The 15,629-nt window shown below is 46.8% G+C and overlaps 1 long non-coding RNA gene across 1 annotated transcript in view; it reads left to right on the top strand.

Annotated features, from left to right (window-relative positions):
- The window catches only part of LOC118924083 (uncharacterized), a 35,973-nt gene extending 27,694 nt beyond the window's left edge, over positions 1 to 8,279 (top strand). The window contains exon 3 of the long non-coding RNA XR_005029451.2: positions 7,479 to 8,279. This is a non-coding gene — a long non-coding RNA (uncharacterized LOC118924083). The remainder of the gene's footprint in view (positions 1 to 7,478) is intronic.
- The last annotated feature ends 7,350 nt before the right edge of the window (positions 8,280 to 15,629 follow it).

The raw sequence follows: 15,629 nt of genomic DNA, 5'->3' as shown, positions 1-15,629 counted from the left end.
CCGGCCGAGCCGCACCCAGCGCGCGTCTCTAGCCCCCCGAGGCGTCGCTGTTTCCGCGAGCTCCCAAGGAGAGGCTCCCTTTTTGCGTCTAATCGCCCCTTTTATTTAAAATGGGAAGGAAGGGGATGGAAAGGTTAGAAGGGAAAGCAGGGCACAGCGCGAGGCAAAGGTTCTCTTTCAGCTTTTCTGCAGGCAGGTTGTACTCGAACACCGGAGTCCAAGCTGTCTGACCCAGGGGCCCCGTCTCCCATTCTTCCCCAGGTCTTTTGGGGGCTGTTTGCATTGAATTTTCTGTCTACCAAGAACAAATAGATTGGCAAGCTAAGCCACTTTTTGGAGCCCATTCATTCACTCCTACCCATTCCTTCTTTCGCTCCCGGTTCCTTTAGCGAGGGAATCCCTGCCTTACGAGCCAAGTCTGTTCTTTACTCAGAACCTGGAGGGCAGTGCAGTCTCACGCTTCCCCGGCTGCCCGGCTTTAGGGTCAGACTGGCTGTCGACTGAGCCACGGATTTACGGGATAGCAGTACGGACTCAGGTGGTTCCCGACATGGAGGACCCGGCTGCCCCTGCCCTGGACACACGCCCTGGAAAAGGGTGCAGGACCCGGGGAAGGAGCCGATGTCGGGACGCCTTGGCAGCCCGGGTATTGTCCGGCCTGCTTTTGTCTTAGCATGTGTTCTGTAAAAGTGTGACAGGTTATTAGCAAACGAAGGGGCACCCAAGGTCACAGAAGTGCCGCACTCTCGGGGCAGAGGGTGCTGCGGCTGGCCGGTTCCTCGGGGCCCTGCCACAGGCCTGAACGCGCAGCCCGCAGTGCTCTGGCATCTGCGCGGGAATGCGGTCGGCCTTGGCCTCCCGGTACCCTGAAGCCGCTGGAGACGAGTTATAGGCCAGACAGACAACAGGAAGCACGGGGACGCTGGGGAAAGGGAATCCTCTTCGCTCGGTGAGCGGGGCGATCTCTATTCTGCCTCGCCCGGGTTCAGTCTCAGCTCCCAGGCCGCCGCCCCTGGGAGATAAATTGGGGGACGTGGAGAGATAACAACGGGTATGAGCTGATGTTGCTATCCCCGAAAATATCTAGAAGGGAGAATCTGTTCGGAGGAGTCCATGGTCCTCAAATGCGTGTTCAATCTAACCCCCGATTCCAGAAAAGCTACTCGAGTCAGAGTTCATGGCTCCCAAAGCGGACAGGTTTCACCAGGCATGGTGGTTCATTAAAATAGTCTGCACAAGGGTAACCGTGGTGCAAGAGGTCACATCTCCTTTCTAGGCTTTGGGGAGCCCCTTCTCCCCACAGGGCGATGGAAGGGGGTAGGGCTAACCCTTGCCTTTTGTTTGGGTGAGGGATGTGTATTGTGGCAGCAACCGAGCAAAGGGGGGAAATTAATTGCAGCCAATTAATAATTAATCCCCTTTAAACAGCTTTATTATCTCTCGCGAACGACAGGGATTTGTCTGATAACCCCCCGAAGACCAAATGTCAAGTTTAACCAAATAGTTATTGCTTTATCAACCCGAGTCTGCAAATAAATTAATCAAAAGCAAATCTGTCCTTTGTGCGGCTCATTTGCTAGTAATGGATGGATATGAAGATTTGCCGATATTATTGTCTGTCATTCAATCTAACAAAGTGAACATTTATTGCATATATATTAAAAATTATCCCGGAATCGAGTGGCGCCGGGTTGCATTTATTGGAGTCTTCCCAGGGGTGAGGTCCCCTCGGATGGGGGCGCGTGGGGAAGAGAGAAAGTGCCAGGGCGCGTGTCCCAAATCTCTTTAAGCCGCGGTGCCAGCCTCTGCCCCTCCCCGCGGCGTCCCGCCCCCGGCCTTTGCCCTCAGCCGCGGGAAGTGCAGGCCGCCGCCTGCAGCTCAGCCAGGGCCCGTGGAGCGCGAGGGAGCCGAGCTGCTGTCAAAACAGAGCCCGGGAGCCGCGACACTCGCGTGGGGACAGGTCGGAGGAAATTTGGGGTGTGACTGAGCAGACAGAAACGGGAGGAGGAACAGCTCCTCTTTGTCTTCTCTGGGGTTAGATAATTTTCTAATTAGGCATAAAATTGTCTTCATACACTGGTGTTGCGGCCTTCATAAACATAACCATTATGGCTCATAAGGACACTATTGTGGGGAGGCCGTCCCAGAATAGAAAGAGCTGGGCGGGGGGGAGAGGCCTGGAGTCTGGGAGGCCTGGCTTTGTCCTCCCCTGGGATAAGATGGATGGCCAATGTCACGCAGATGATGAGTTGGGACTATTTAATTGTCAGAGGGGTAGAATCTTTACCAGCCACCAGCGCTGATGGAAAATTCTAGAGAAAGGAACGGGAGGGTCTTGGATAGAAAGGGACGGCCGGGCGGCGGGGTTAGCAGGGCAGGTTAAGGAGGCAGCAGGTTAGAGGCCGGCAGAGGCAGAGTGGAGAGTAGCAGGGACCTAAAGTGTGGGTCTGCTCCGAGGCACTCTGGTCTCCTCTGCTGTGCGCTCAGGGCACACCTGATCTCGAGCTGACTCTCCACCCCAATCCCTTCGCCAAGGCAGACAAGTGGGGCCAGAGAAAGGAGAAGGGCAGCAAGCCCAGAGCAGTTAAGGGCATTGCCAGGCGGGGAGACAATTGTTCCCATTATTTGGAGCTGACGCCCAAGCCCGGCCTCCTGCCCGGCGTGGGGGTGGGGGTGGGGGGGCACGTCGCTAACTGTATGGAGATGGATGGAGGCGCCCCGAGCCCCCGGCGTCATGTCAGACCAGGGGCAATTACTGTCCCGCCAGGGTGGATACACTGTCCACCATCCTGACCCCGGCGCGCGGGCCCATGGCTGCCTGGCCGCCTAGGCGATTCGCTCTCTTGCCTTTACAATAACCCAGCTTGACATAAATAACTCCCGTGCGCTTGTCTACATCTGCTTGACCTCCTGAACTAGCGGAAAACCTCTGCTACATTTAGCCAAATTACACTTTTTTCTTTAGAAAAAGAAAAAAAAAAGCTCTAAAACTGCAAATTCTAGGCTTCTGTCTTGTCCACCGCTAGTTCGGGTTCTGGTGTATCTTGGAATTCACGATGTTGGGAGACAAATCAATTTGCTTCAGCGAAGACCGGTTTCTCCCTGTTTATGCCTCGGGCGTCGGTGGCGCTTTCCAGGTATCCAGAGCTTTCCCAGGTGACTTTATAGACACCTTGATTTCCAGGCAGTGGTGCCGCTTCCTAAATCCCCTCCCTTGCGGGTCCCTGGAGGGGAAAGAGGGAAGAGCGCCTTCCGTGGTGCCGACCACTTGCTTGCTCCCGGGCTGAGGGGGCCTCTGAGGGCCAGGCCAGCAGGCCGGAGCAGACTGGGGCCCTGCGTGTGTTCCCACTGACCTGACCCGGCCCGGGCGCAGGGAGAGCCCCGGAAGTGCCAGTGCGCTGGCGCCGCGCACCGTGGTCACCAGGCGCCAAGACAGGACGGAGCCAACGGTGGCAAGGGGAGATTGATTTCGAGGATTCCAGGGGACCGCCTGGTCAGGCCTGTGTCCGGCTTGAATCTCCAACTGGAGGGTTGCCCTCCTCAGCCTTGGTGTTGGGAAACTTCCCTGCGTGGGTGGTGGGGCAGGGAACACTGACTGTGGTCATCTCCAGCCTTGTTAGGCCCAGCTGGCCACAAGTCAGAGGAAGGGCCCTGAGAGGTGAGGTGGTTGGAGTGACTTCCACTGTGAAGGTGTAGCACGTCTCATCCACCCCCACCCAGGTGTGGCCCCCTGGTACCCTCTATTCCTCTCCTGCAGAGGAGTGTGTGAGGAGCTGAGGCTGGACCTTGCCAGAGTAAGCTATGTGGAACTTAGGCCTGTGGCCTTGGCTGTTCCTGTTCAGGAGTGGTGGCAAGAGTGAGGTGCAGGAACAAGACCTTGGCTTAGTAGCTGTTACTGAATCAAAACAAAAGAAACAAAACAGAAAAGCAGTAACTTCTGGATTCCAAAACTCTGGGGCCAGTTTTTTTATATATACACTATATTTTCTTTCCAGTTAAAAAGGGATTGTTTAAATATCTAAATATCTGTCAGTGTCGTTGGAGGTAGGTCCAAACTGGTATAAAACTGGTTGTTCATCATCCCATCCATTCACTTCTAGCAATTAGTCATTGTTTACTTAATTCCCCAAATGCTTTGAGAGAAGGGAGTTCCACATGAGACACAAGAGAAACAGAAAACACTGTATGCAAGTAATGAATGGCTTCCTTAGAAACAAAGTCAGGTGTAGTGGATGCTGAAGTAAACTGGTTGTGGAACCACAGGACTTAGCTTCAGCCTAGATTTATCACTTCCTGACTCGGAGACCTGGATCAGGGACCTGAATGCCCCTGAGCCTCAATTTTCACATGTGTGAAATGAAAATGTTGGGACACAATGCCCTGGAAGGTCCTCCTAAATTTTCCAGGTGCTCTAAAACATGTAAGTAGTATTCACAGCCCAGTATGAATGCGCATCAAAGTGCCTGTACAGGCCTGAGGAAGACATCAGTTTCTCACTATACCTCTGAACTTTGCATTTGAAATAGTAGAGGACAAAATACAGGGAAGGTGTGGAACATACACTACATTAGGAATCCAGCTGTCATTGACTGCAAAATGAGTTGCTTACTCAGTTCTTTCTAAATTTGTTCCCTTACCAATAGAGTGGGAATAATAAGGTCTGTCCTATTCACTCCACAAAGTAGCTGTAAGGATCAGCTTTGATAATGTATGCAAATATGCTCGGAAAACTAACAAGCCTCATGGCAATGAAAGGAGCCAACAGACCAGGGAGCCATGGCTCCACTCTGGAGAAGGCACCCCCTCTGATAACTGTCTGGAAGGGGGGCTCTGTCCTCCTGCTCTGCAGGAATGCAAGGATGCTAGGGAGGCATCTCCCCACAGCTGCAGACTTGTCACTTGCTTTGTTGATGTTAGGGCAGGACAGTCTCTCCTTGATTTTCAGCATCTACGTGTGGCTATTAAGGAGGCCTTTTTCATATATATGTAGGCAAAGTCTCAGAGATGCAGCACATACAGCAGAAATACTTGCTTCAGTAAGCGTCACTGAATTTTAAGGACTGTGTTGCTGAACATTTCCTTGAAAATAAGATTTATTATTGATTGGAAAAAAATGAGGAAAGTTAGAAATTCTTTTGAAGCTTTTTGACTAATCCTCACTTCTGAAGAGATACATGTTTTTATTCTTAGCAGGAAAAATAAAACAAAAATCAAACCATTCTTTTCAATATGCTCCTTGGTAGGTACTTTGTTAGCTTAGGGAGATGAAGTGAAGAGAAAATTCACTTTGTTGCTGAACGGGGAGGAAGAAAATCACAGTGGATTCTAAAAGACAAAACTTTGACTCTTTAGAGAAGTATGTTTCTCTGAGAAGAGAACCTGCAAAGGGGGGAAGAAACCCCAAGAAGCAACAGGTCCGTCTTTTTCCTGATGGTCAGGACGTTGATAAAGCAGTTAGTTAGCAACGTATTCATCCCTTGTGGCATGTGGAAATCTTCCAACAGGTTCTCAATTAAGGGAGCTGCCTTTCTTTTCATTCTCTTAACTTTTGTGTTAAATGTTAACAACCTGATGCTATCTATTATGGTGCCATTATCAGAGAATGTTGACTGAACTGTTTTTTTAAATCTCTATTATGGGGCTGCCTCAGTTGCAGATTTATGCATTTTTGATATTAAATTCTTTCTCTAATTAAGCCTAAACTCTTGTTGACTTTCATTGACCTCCCTACCCTGGTCCCCAATACTTTTCCATATTTAATACTGAAACATTTTTCTCAATGCCCCTCTTGGCTTTGTTGCCATTCGTTTGACGGCTGTCCCTAATGGCCTGTGCTGTTTGCTCTGTTCTTGAACTTGGTGGGGTCACACAGTCTTAAACAGTGATGTCCTCTGAATGTCCACCCTTGCTGTCCAGCTAAGTTGCCCTGTGTCAGAAGCTCTGCCCTTTCCTCCGCCCCTAACTACCAACTGCTCCTAATCGCTTAAACAAACACCTTCCCTCATGGTGCCCCAGGCCCCCTGAGTCTTTTGGGTTTTGTTAAGCTGAGCTGCTAATGCTCTGCCCGGCCCACTGGTGGCTTGGCCTCCCTGACCTGGTACATCGCAGCTCTTCTCCTTGGAGCGCTGGCCTTGTCCAGCGCCCCCTGGGCCAAAGGCCAGAGTCCGGGCAGGGTTGACCAGCTGCTTGAGGTGGCCACAAAAGACAGAAAAAGACAACTTCAGCTTGGAGCAGGCAAATGAATGTATTCATTTATCTTTCTTTTCCCCCAAACCTATCCATAAACTCAATGTACTGCCTGGCTTGAAACAAGACAAAGGGAAGATGTTGAGAAGGGGGGCTGGAGAGGCCCCTCTTGCAACAGAAATCTTAGCTTCCTTCTTGGGGGCCGTCTGTTCAGTTTCACAACACTTACACCACCAATTTCCAGAATTGAAGTTGCCTGGTGTTTTGATTCTTCCTTTGCCTGTGCATTTGTGCCCTGAAGGTCCCTTCCAAATGGATACTAATTGTAGGGGCTGCACGCTGCTGCCTGCTCCAATGCCCCAGGGCCCTGAGGACCTGCTTCTCAAAGCCTTAATTGACAAGGACCTGTCTGTATTTAGGAGCAGCTGGTCCAGAGCGTTGGCACATCAGTGCAATCTTAACGCAGCATCCCTAGCCCCGAGGAGGATGAGGGTAAATGTGGTTAAAATGAAGGAAGATTTATAGCCGGCCCCCTTGGGTAATAGGACAGAAGACAGCTCCCAAGATTTTCCCCTACGAGGGGGTTCATTCATCAGCTCCCGGGCCTGGTAACCGGGTAGGAGGTGCGCCCCAGCTATTATTACTAATGGGGGAGGGGAGGAGGCACGCTTAGAACAATTAGGCAGGTGACAATATTCCACCATCATGCATCACCCGCAGAACCCCACCGAGGCTTTGCAGACTGTCACTGCTTGTCCCCTGCTTGGTCGGGCCTCGGCGCCGGTGCCTCCGCCTGGGTCTGGCTCTGGGTTAATAGTGGCGCCGCCGGCCGGCTGGGAAGGGAGAGGAGAGCGCTCTCTGGCTGCCCTGCGTGGGAACACGAAGGCTTTCAGTGGCCACTCCAACTCCTCGTTAGGGGATTTTAAAGTCCCGAACTGCCCGTGGTGGGGGCGACTGCTCAGGCCCGTTTCTCCCTCCTGCCCCCTGGTAGGCGCGCCCGGCTCCTCAGCTTCTGCCTGCCTGCTCCACGCTGCCTGTCTGAGCGCCTTTATGAAACCTGCTCGCTCCGTAGATAGAGCCATTCAGAGGGTTACAAAGAAGGTTTATTGGTTCTCGAGGAACCCGGTTTTGTTGCGATGTGTGGGAAATACTTTGATGTCCTCCCAGTTCGCACGTGTGAACAGGGATAATGGGTTTGGGATCTTCATTGAAATTTGAAGTTTTAAAGCAGAGATTCCCTAACTTTTGCCTGTTTCTCTCAACTTTTTCTTTTTCTTTTTTTATTCCCTCAGGAACAATGCCAACATTGAAGCCCTCGGTTGGAGTCTGCACAGTTGGAGATCTTTGGTGCCATTTTAGACATCTTTGGATTTCATCAATCAAACTGACTGCAATTTTCCATAAAAACCCTGAATTTGGGTCAGAAAGTGGGCAAAGCAGATAAAGATCATTCGAGCTGTCTTATAAGATGATAAATAGATATCCTTTCAGGCCAACAATGCCAAAGTGCAGTTTTGTGATTCTCTTCCATGGGTTCTGAATGCAGTGAGTCGAAACGATTTATACATGTTTTCCCATGGTTTAGGAGGCGTCTTTACATACTTGTCAATAGTAGCCTGACCTTCTTCCCTCCTGAGTTGCTAAGTGTGTTGCTTTGGATGTTATTTTTTCTTGTGTGTGTGTATGTTTCCCCTAAAACACACAAGAAAAGAAGGTATTGTTTTTCTTTTATTGCTTAAATCAATAGAATATGACTCTGATTTAGATAATTCTCTGCAAATAGACTGGCTCCAAGAAGCCCATGAGTTGGTATGGAAATTCCCTTTGCTCAGGGGTTGCTCATGAGGCACTTTAGACACCAAGTTGAGATATAAACTCATTTTCCTAACAACACCCACTGGCACTGTGTCCTTCCTATTTTTGAACTTGACAAATGGCCTTTTGTATCAGGTGAATAAAAAGAAACTCTAAAGAAACAGTAGAAAGAAACCCCAAAAGGGTATTTAACCCACTACCTCCAGAGACCTTTCAAGATGTTTGCTGAAATAATTTCTAAGTGAATAAAAGCATTCTACATTTTCCTCTTCATTATTTAAAAAAACAATCTGTTTATACAGTGTAAATTACATATCACTTCCTATTCACTGATCATCTCAGTTTACCTCCCTCTTGTTTTAAATCTTCTTGACCTTCCCCTCAAAATGTTTTCATTTTGATAACCCCTTCACTTATTGTTATCAGTTAACCAGCTGTTTGAGAAGGTTCTTGAAGAATAGTACTGGTTCTTCAAGGAGAAGCCCTGCTTGCCATTCTTGGCTATTTATGAATTAATTATCTGATGTGTCCCATGAGCTCACAGATCTTGTGGAGGCATACATAGTTATGTAGCAAATCCATTTATATTTCTTGATATAAGAATTGTTCCTATATCCATTGCATTAGTATCATCTCCTTTGTGTGCTTTGCTTTTCCATACTTGCTAACTAAAGAGCAAATGTATGTTAAAAAGCATCTATGGAAGGGAGTATGGTACAGTGGGAGTTAATTACAGTTATTAACTTACTGGCTTTATTAGTTTTGAATGAAGCACATAGTTATGGCTACAGCTATTTAAGCACTCTTTATTAGCTAAAATAATTTACAATTTTTGGATACACTCTCACCATGTAAAATTTAAAATGGCAATTGGAGATTCAGAAAAAAATTCCACCTCTCATTTTTCTTTAATAACTCTTGCTGTCAAGTAGTAAACTTTTTAAGTGAATGTATAGTAGCTATGTGGATGACCCTTTACCTCATTCCTTCAATGCCATTTGATTGTGAATTTTTAATTTTATATGGTGAAAACTATATCTACTAAGTGATATTTTAATTTAAAAAATATTTTCTGAAATTCAGAAACCATGCAAATAGCAAATTCATGAAGGGAAAAAACATAATTATTTTATCTTGTTTAATATTTTTCCTAATGTCCTGTCATTCCCTTTCACTCTTACCATTTATTTTAGATCTGTGGTATCCATGAAGTCTGTTTAGCCAGGAAGAAGAACAAGGGGAGAAGTACAGTAGAAAAATTAGAAGTTGAAGTTTTGTTAGTCATTTCTAATCAGGTTATCATAATAAACAAACAAACAAATAAATAAATAAAATCACTTAAATAATATGTAAATAAGTGGAATGGTAGAATATCGTTCATTATTGAAGTTTGTTTTACATGACTTCTTTTAGGAATCTATCTACCACATACAATAGTCACTTACACAATTTTTATTTTAGAATTTTAATCTGTTTCATACATACAATAAAAGCCATTTGATTATTGTCATAGTTGATGACAGCAGAGGCCCTAATGATTAACAGGAAAATGTCATTCAGTTATATTAGTGCACTGTGTTCTTCTATAAATAAAGCATAGTGCAAAGGACAAATGGTGAAGCATAAACTTAAAGCTTTAGATTTGAGGCTACATTCTGAAACATCTATATGAGTTCATGACCAGGCATGAAATAATTTGAACTTTGTCAGGTACCAGTTTTCCTAAATATCAGCACTGTGGATCAGAGAGGGAATGTCTGGATCAATTTGACTTCCCATTTTTTAGATGAGAAAACTGAGATGGCACAGATAACATGAAGGTCACAGTGTTTTCTCATGGTAGGACTATGTTGCAACTGAGCTTTCTCCACACCTTCTCCCCTGTCCCTTACTAAGTTAGGGGCACATTATGCCAATGTACTTTCTTGTGTTGACAGAAAAGAAAGAAAGAAAAACGAAACCCAAAAGACAGTTATATCCAGTTCTTGCTAGAGCCACCTCCCGCTTGCTGCATACCTGTAATAAGCTAATGTCTGCACAGGCCATAGGGAGCATTAGTCAGTTAAATCAATTCCAACAGCCCATCTGAGGAGCTGGGCTACAGGAATTCTCCTTTCATGGAAGATTTTTGTTCTTGAGAATTATCTTGAAAGTTCCCTCAAAGTTGTAATAAAATGAAGGAAATGAAAAAAAATGAGAAAGAAAGAAAAAGGGCTGAGTCTGTGCATACAAAGAGGATAACTACCCTTCAGGTGAGTGGCAAAGAAGGTATTTGGGGCCACAATTGTCCGGTTTGCCTACAGATAAAGCTTGAATTGATTGTATAATTCATTTCACCCTTCACTTCTCTAGATACTACCATCACATCCTAAGCAATCCATATAGAATTCACTTCTTTTCCTAATATTGTAATATCTTAAATCCATCATTTGACACAGACCCATAATTTGAGAGTTATCAATTATGCTTTTCAAAAATCTTTTAAAGCTTATGTTAATAGGCACAATGAGCAGGGATGACATTCTTCTTATTTTCAATAATGATATTTATTACTCCTCTCTATGAGGGGATTGTTTTGGTAGTTGTCAAATATTACAATTTCTGGAAATGATGTGGATTACTGAGAATTTGGGGGATTAAAAGAGTGCAAAGTAAATAACTAGAACCAAATCTATCTCTCCTTTCTCATTTAGTGGGGTAATTTAAACAAAAACCACCTATGAAGATGACATGAATTTTCTGAGTGATTTGACCTTGTGATCCCAGGCTACCATTTCCATGACTTAAGAAACTGTTAAAAATGGTATTTTACCACTTTATTGCAATGTGCAATACAATTTTACTTTAGAACATTTTCAAGTTTAATAAGGATTTAATAACCTCTGATTTAGAGGCAACTAGAGCAAAGTTGATGCATTTAATAGAGGCTAACATATGGGAAGGGTTTTAAAGAGCCATTCACATTGAAACCCCAAAATGGTTTCAATCAGCAGGTATCCTGATGTTTATTTAATGAAGAAATGTATGCGCAGCTGCTGTCTCCCAATTTCAGATGCAGTTATCTTTCATTGTGCTGCAACAAATCAGGAAGAAGAACAGATTTTAGCTGTAATTTGGAATCATTCCATTAGATATGCTGGGCTACACCAATAGATTCATAAACAAGAACAATGAAGCTAGTTTAAGGAAGAAAATCGAATATAACAACTCTGGGGATGGAATCTGTAGGTTGTGTTTTCAGATCTATTGCTTAGTTTCCAGGTCACAAAACACTTTCAGGTTTAGATTAAGCCCTAAAGGACTTTGTATAGATAAATAAAAATCCAATATGATACTGATTCTTGATTGACCTTGTGATATTATTTTGTATGGGCACACAGGGATAATTTTGTTGCCCAGTGCATGGTGGGCATTGACAGTAATATAATATCCCTCTAACCATTCAAAGGAAAAAACCTGATAGACAACTGGGGCTATGACATGGCCCAGAGGGTTTATGGGGCAATTGCTCCCAGGACAGACATTCTTACAGCAGGTGAATGCATTTTCATTTCACTCCTATTTAGAGCAAGTCGCCTAGGGATTTGGGGCTTGTAAATATATTTATTTCTTTGGTACATGCCAGCATTTTGAACAAATATGAATGGGGGGACATACACTAATTGCTCTTTCTCATTATCAATACATATGCTGACTTCTTAAAAATGAATAAAATTGATATTTGGCCACCTTAATAGTAGACTCCTTACTTTAGAGAGCAATTGTGAGAACGTTTTTATGACTTTGGCTTTGGGGATAGAGTTAACTACAGTCTTACAACGTTTACCTGATACTACTTGTGAGTAGCTTTTGGGAGGCAATCATTTAAGAATGGTGGCCCTGAGTCTGCTTCAGTAGGGCCCACTGTAATATATATTAAGGTTAAGTTAGAGTTATATTTTTAAATTCTCCATCCAGGGCCAATATAAATGATGAGTTTATTTGGGAAGTTCTTTTAGAATACAGGTTTTTTTCCTCACTTTTTTCTTTTCTTCCTTTCCCCTTTTTTACCTTTATTAGTTTTTAATGTGTTTATTGGTAACTAAGGTGAAGTATTTGTCTCATTTCTGACTCTCAAAGGCCCTAAGTATTGCATGCAAATTGCCACTGTGATTCTGAGTTGAAGAAGACAAAAGGAAGGTGATTGAGCTATTATCCAACAGCAATGAGCTCTAATGACTACCTTCTAGGTGAAGGGTGTTGATTAATCTGTAATTGATCTGTACTGCCTGTTATGGACTGGCAAATGGGTTTGCCAGGGAACTGATTATTGTGGCCCTGACACATAGAAAACATCAGGAAAGTAGCTATTAGCTCAGTTAAAAGCAGGGACTCTGAGACCAACTGGTTTGAATCTGGGCCTCCCACTTACCGCTTGTGCGACCTTGGGCAAACAACCTTTCTGATAATCAGTTTCTCATGGGATTGTTACGAGGATAAAATCATTAATATTTGCTGAGTGCTTAGAACACACAACAGTACACCTCACTCCTTACGGTGATGAGGCTTCCACAAAACTCCTCCTTCACCAGGAATCTCTTACACCCAGTCGCTTCCGGAGCCTCATGAAAGCAGCCTCCACTAGGCCGAAAGACTGTTCCGCCCCTGACTGCTTCCAGGATCTGTTCATATCTTAACACCTTGACCTTCCCCAGGCCTGGCTGATCACAGGTCCGTAGGGCTGGAGTTGGAGTGTGAGCAGGGACGAGGCCAGGGACCCGGCACCCAAGTGGATGGCAGAGACCCCGAGGGGCGGAGAGACCCGGCAGCAGGCGGGAGCTGGCGGGCCGCACTCGGGGTGCATGCTAATGAGCGCAGGGCGCGCCCGCTGCAGCCCGCGCGCTAGGAGAACAGGAGCCGCGCCCCGGCCGGGGCACGCGGTGCCACTCAGGCCGGCGGGGGGCTCGCAGCTCGCAGCAGCCGCGCGCCCGGGCCTCTCAAAGCCCCTTTCAGCAACTCTGCGGGCTCCTCACCGGAGGAGTCTGGAGCGACATAAAAGCGCATTATGAAAATTATAATATCAGCCACAGAGCATGTCCACGGAGGCAGCTCTGCACCTTTGAGGCATTGAGCTGGGCCGAAGGGGGAAATATCCATTTGAATTCGGTCCCTGAATGGGGGCAGCGGCGGCGGGCAACGGCAACAGTGCCTCCTTTATCCATTAGGCCACTTTTCCTGCTTGCTCATTCCCGGGCTGTTGCACCTTGTCTCCTTTTGGGCAAGGGTGTGGAGCGGGAGGGGCCCGGGGAGGACAAGGGAGCAGAAGTGGGGGCCCTGATTCACAGCCGGGCTGGGACAAGGAGTATTGTCATTCGGATCCCCACGAGAATGATGAATGAGGCTTTCTGGGGCCCCAGGCAATTTCTGTTCTGCTGGGGACCGGAGGAGAGGGGAATCAACGGCTGGGTGCATTTGCCGGAGGCTGGAGGGGAGTGGATTTGGGGGTCATGTTCTATTTTCGTGTCTGTATGCTTAGCCAGAGCAGCCATTCGATGGGCGTTTCCTATCAGAGCTCGGATTCTACAGTCCGGAGTTAAGGAAGTGGGTGGGGGAAAACACCTCTAGGCTCGGGAATCCGGGTGCAGGCCACTGGCCTCTGGGCGGGGAAAGCACACATCTTGGATTCCAGTGAGTGAACACGGACAAGCTATCAGAGACGAAGCTACGGTCTGAGTGGACCCCGCACCGGGGTCTCCTCCCAGCTTGCAGGGCGCGCCATTTCAGCTATCTGACTGCCAGTCAGGCCACACCACGCCAGTCTTTCCCTCAATTCCCTCCAACCCCTCCTGATCCCGGGGCGGAATTCACACGCCGAGGCCCCGAGGCGGGTATGATCTATTACAGCAGACGAGTTGCCTCACCATTCAGAGCCCTGTCCATTGTCTTGTTAATCACCTTTCATTATGGGCTGCTCAGGACCGTCATAAAGCTTTTAATATTAATAAGGCCCAGAGCACCAGCCCCCTCACCGCGGTCCTGAACCACCCAGCAGGCAGCGCAGGTGTTGCGCCGCAACCTGTTCAGCCAGCCAGGGCGAGAGGGTCCCGGGGTTAGCGCACTGCGCTGGTGGTCGGGGAGGCAGGTGGCGCGGGTTCCAGAAACAACAATACACACACACACACACACACACACACACACACACACACACACACACACACACGTCCAAACAAAGGGATTTGTTAGGCACCACTGTTAGCGCCCAAAGAGTTGGTGAGAGCTGGAGGTGGGGAACGGGAGTCCGCTTGTGCAGGGATGTGACATTTCCTATGGTGAAGCCTGCATTGGCTGCTAATAGAGATCTAATTGATGGGTGAAGTCCCATTTCCGCGCGCTCTCCTTTATTGCTCCATCCAGTCTGTTGCAAAATATAACCTTAATCTGATTTAGCAATTCCTCCAGGATTCGGTGCGAGTTTCCAGCTCAGAAAAAAAAAATCGTTATTAAAAAAGTTAAAGTACAGACTTGGATTCGGTGCGTTGCCTTTTAAAAATCTTGCCCCAGCTCCCGGCACTTAGTACTTTCTCTTTTTTGTAATCGCCGGGTCTGTTATGATTCTTAATACCCGCAGTGCTCGGTGATCAGCGCGGTGCCCCTTTGTTGGGGATGCAAATTGGCGCGGATGCGCAAAGGCCCGGGGGGGTGCGTGGCTGCGGCCTGGAGTGGCCTGCCCGCGGGGACTCGCGCCAGGCCAGAGTGGTTTAGGGTTTCGTAATCCCATCCCTAACCCAGGATTCCCGCAGAGGCCGCCCGGGGACAAAGTGTCTAGGAGCTGGAACTGTCTGGTGCCAGATAGTGGCTTGCTGGTGGGAGGGGCCAAGGCTCAGGAGGTATTTTCACTCGCTCACGATAGCTTCCCAACAAGGTTTAAGAGTAATAGCACAGGGCATGCAGGCGCCTGGTCCATAAAGTAGTAGTTTGGGTGCATGAGGTGGTCCAGAGGCTGTTAAGATGGGTCTCCGGTGGTGCCGTATGAAACTTGGCTCTTGTTTGTAATGCATACTGGCTGCTAAGAGACCAATTTAAGGTTATGACTTCCTTCCTCCCTTCCTCCCTGCCTCTGTCCCCTGTCCCCCACCTAACCCCTACTTCTCTCCTGCAGTTAAATGCATATCCTCCTCAATGTCTACTAGGTTCTAGGAGAGTGATTTTACCAGAGCAATAACATGTCTGTTTTTCGTTTACTTCCTCCTTTTCTTCTTTCTCCTAATAGTCTGGGGAAGACCCTTAGGGAAGTACATTTATATCTAGATATCTGATGTCGTATCATAGACATTGTTAAAAAAATGTACACAATCAATAGCACCTTTCTGAACTTCTCTTTACCAAGTCAACAAAGTTGTATAAAAGAAGCATTGGGGTTTCCCCTCGTCCTTCCTTCCCTCTTTCTTTATTTCTGTCTCTCTTCTCTTCTTTCATGAATTTTGATATGTACATACACTCACAACATCACTTAGATCAACATATCACATATTTGCACTAATTTTTTCCCCTGTTCACTGTTTTCATTTTAGAAATGATATTGGGAATAAAATACTGTCTCTGGCTACCTCCAAAGGTTGTTTTGAAGTAATGTGTGAGAAAACCCCTTG

The sequence above is a fragment of the Manis pentadactyla genome, chromosome 5 (assembly GCF_030020395.1).
Source record: "Manis pentadactyla isolate mManPen7 chromosome 5, mManPen7.hap1, whole genome shotgun sequence".
Taxonomy (NCBI): domain Eukaryota; kingdom Metazoa; phylum Chordata; class Mammalia; order Pholidota; family Manidae; genus Manis; species Manis pentadactyla.
Note: the sequence above shows the minus strand (reverse complement) of the source record. Positions and strands in the feature narration are given on the sequence as shown.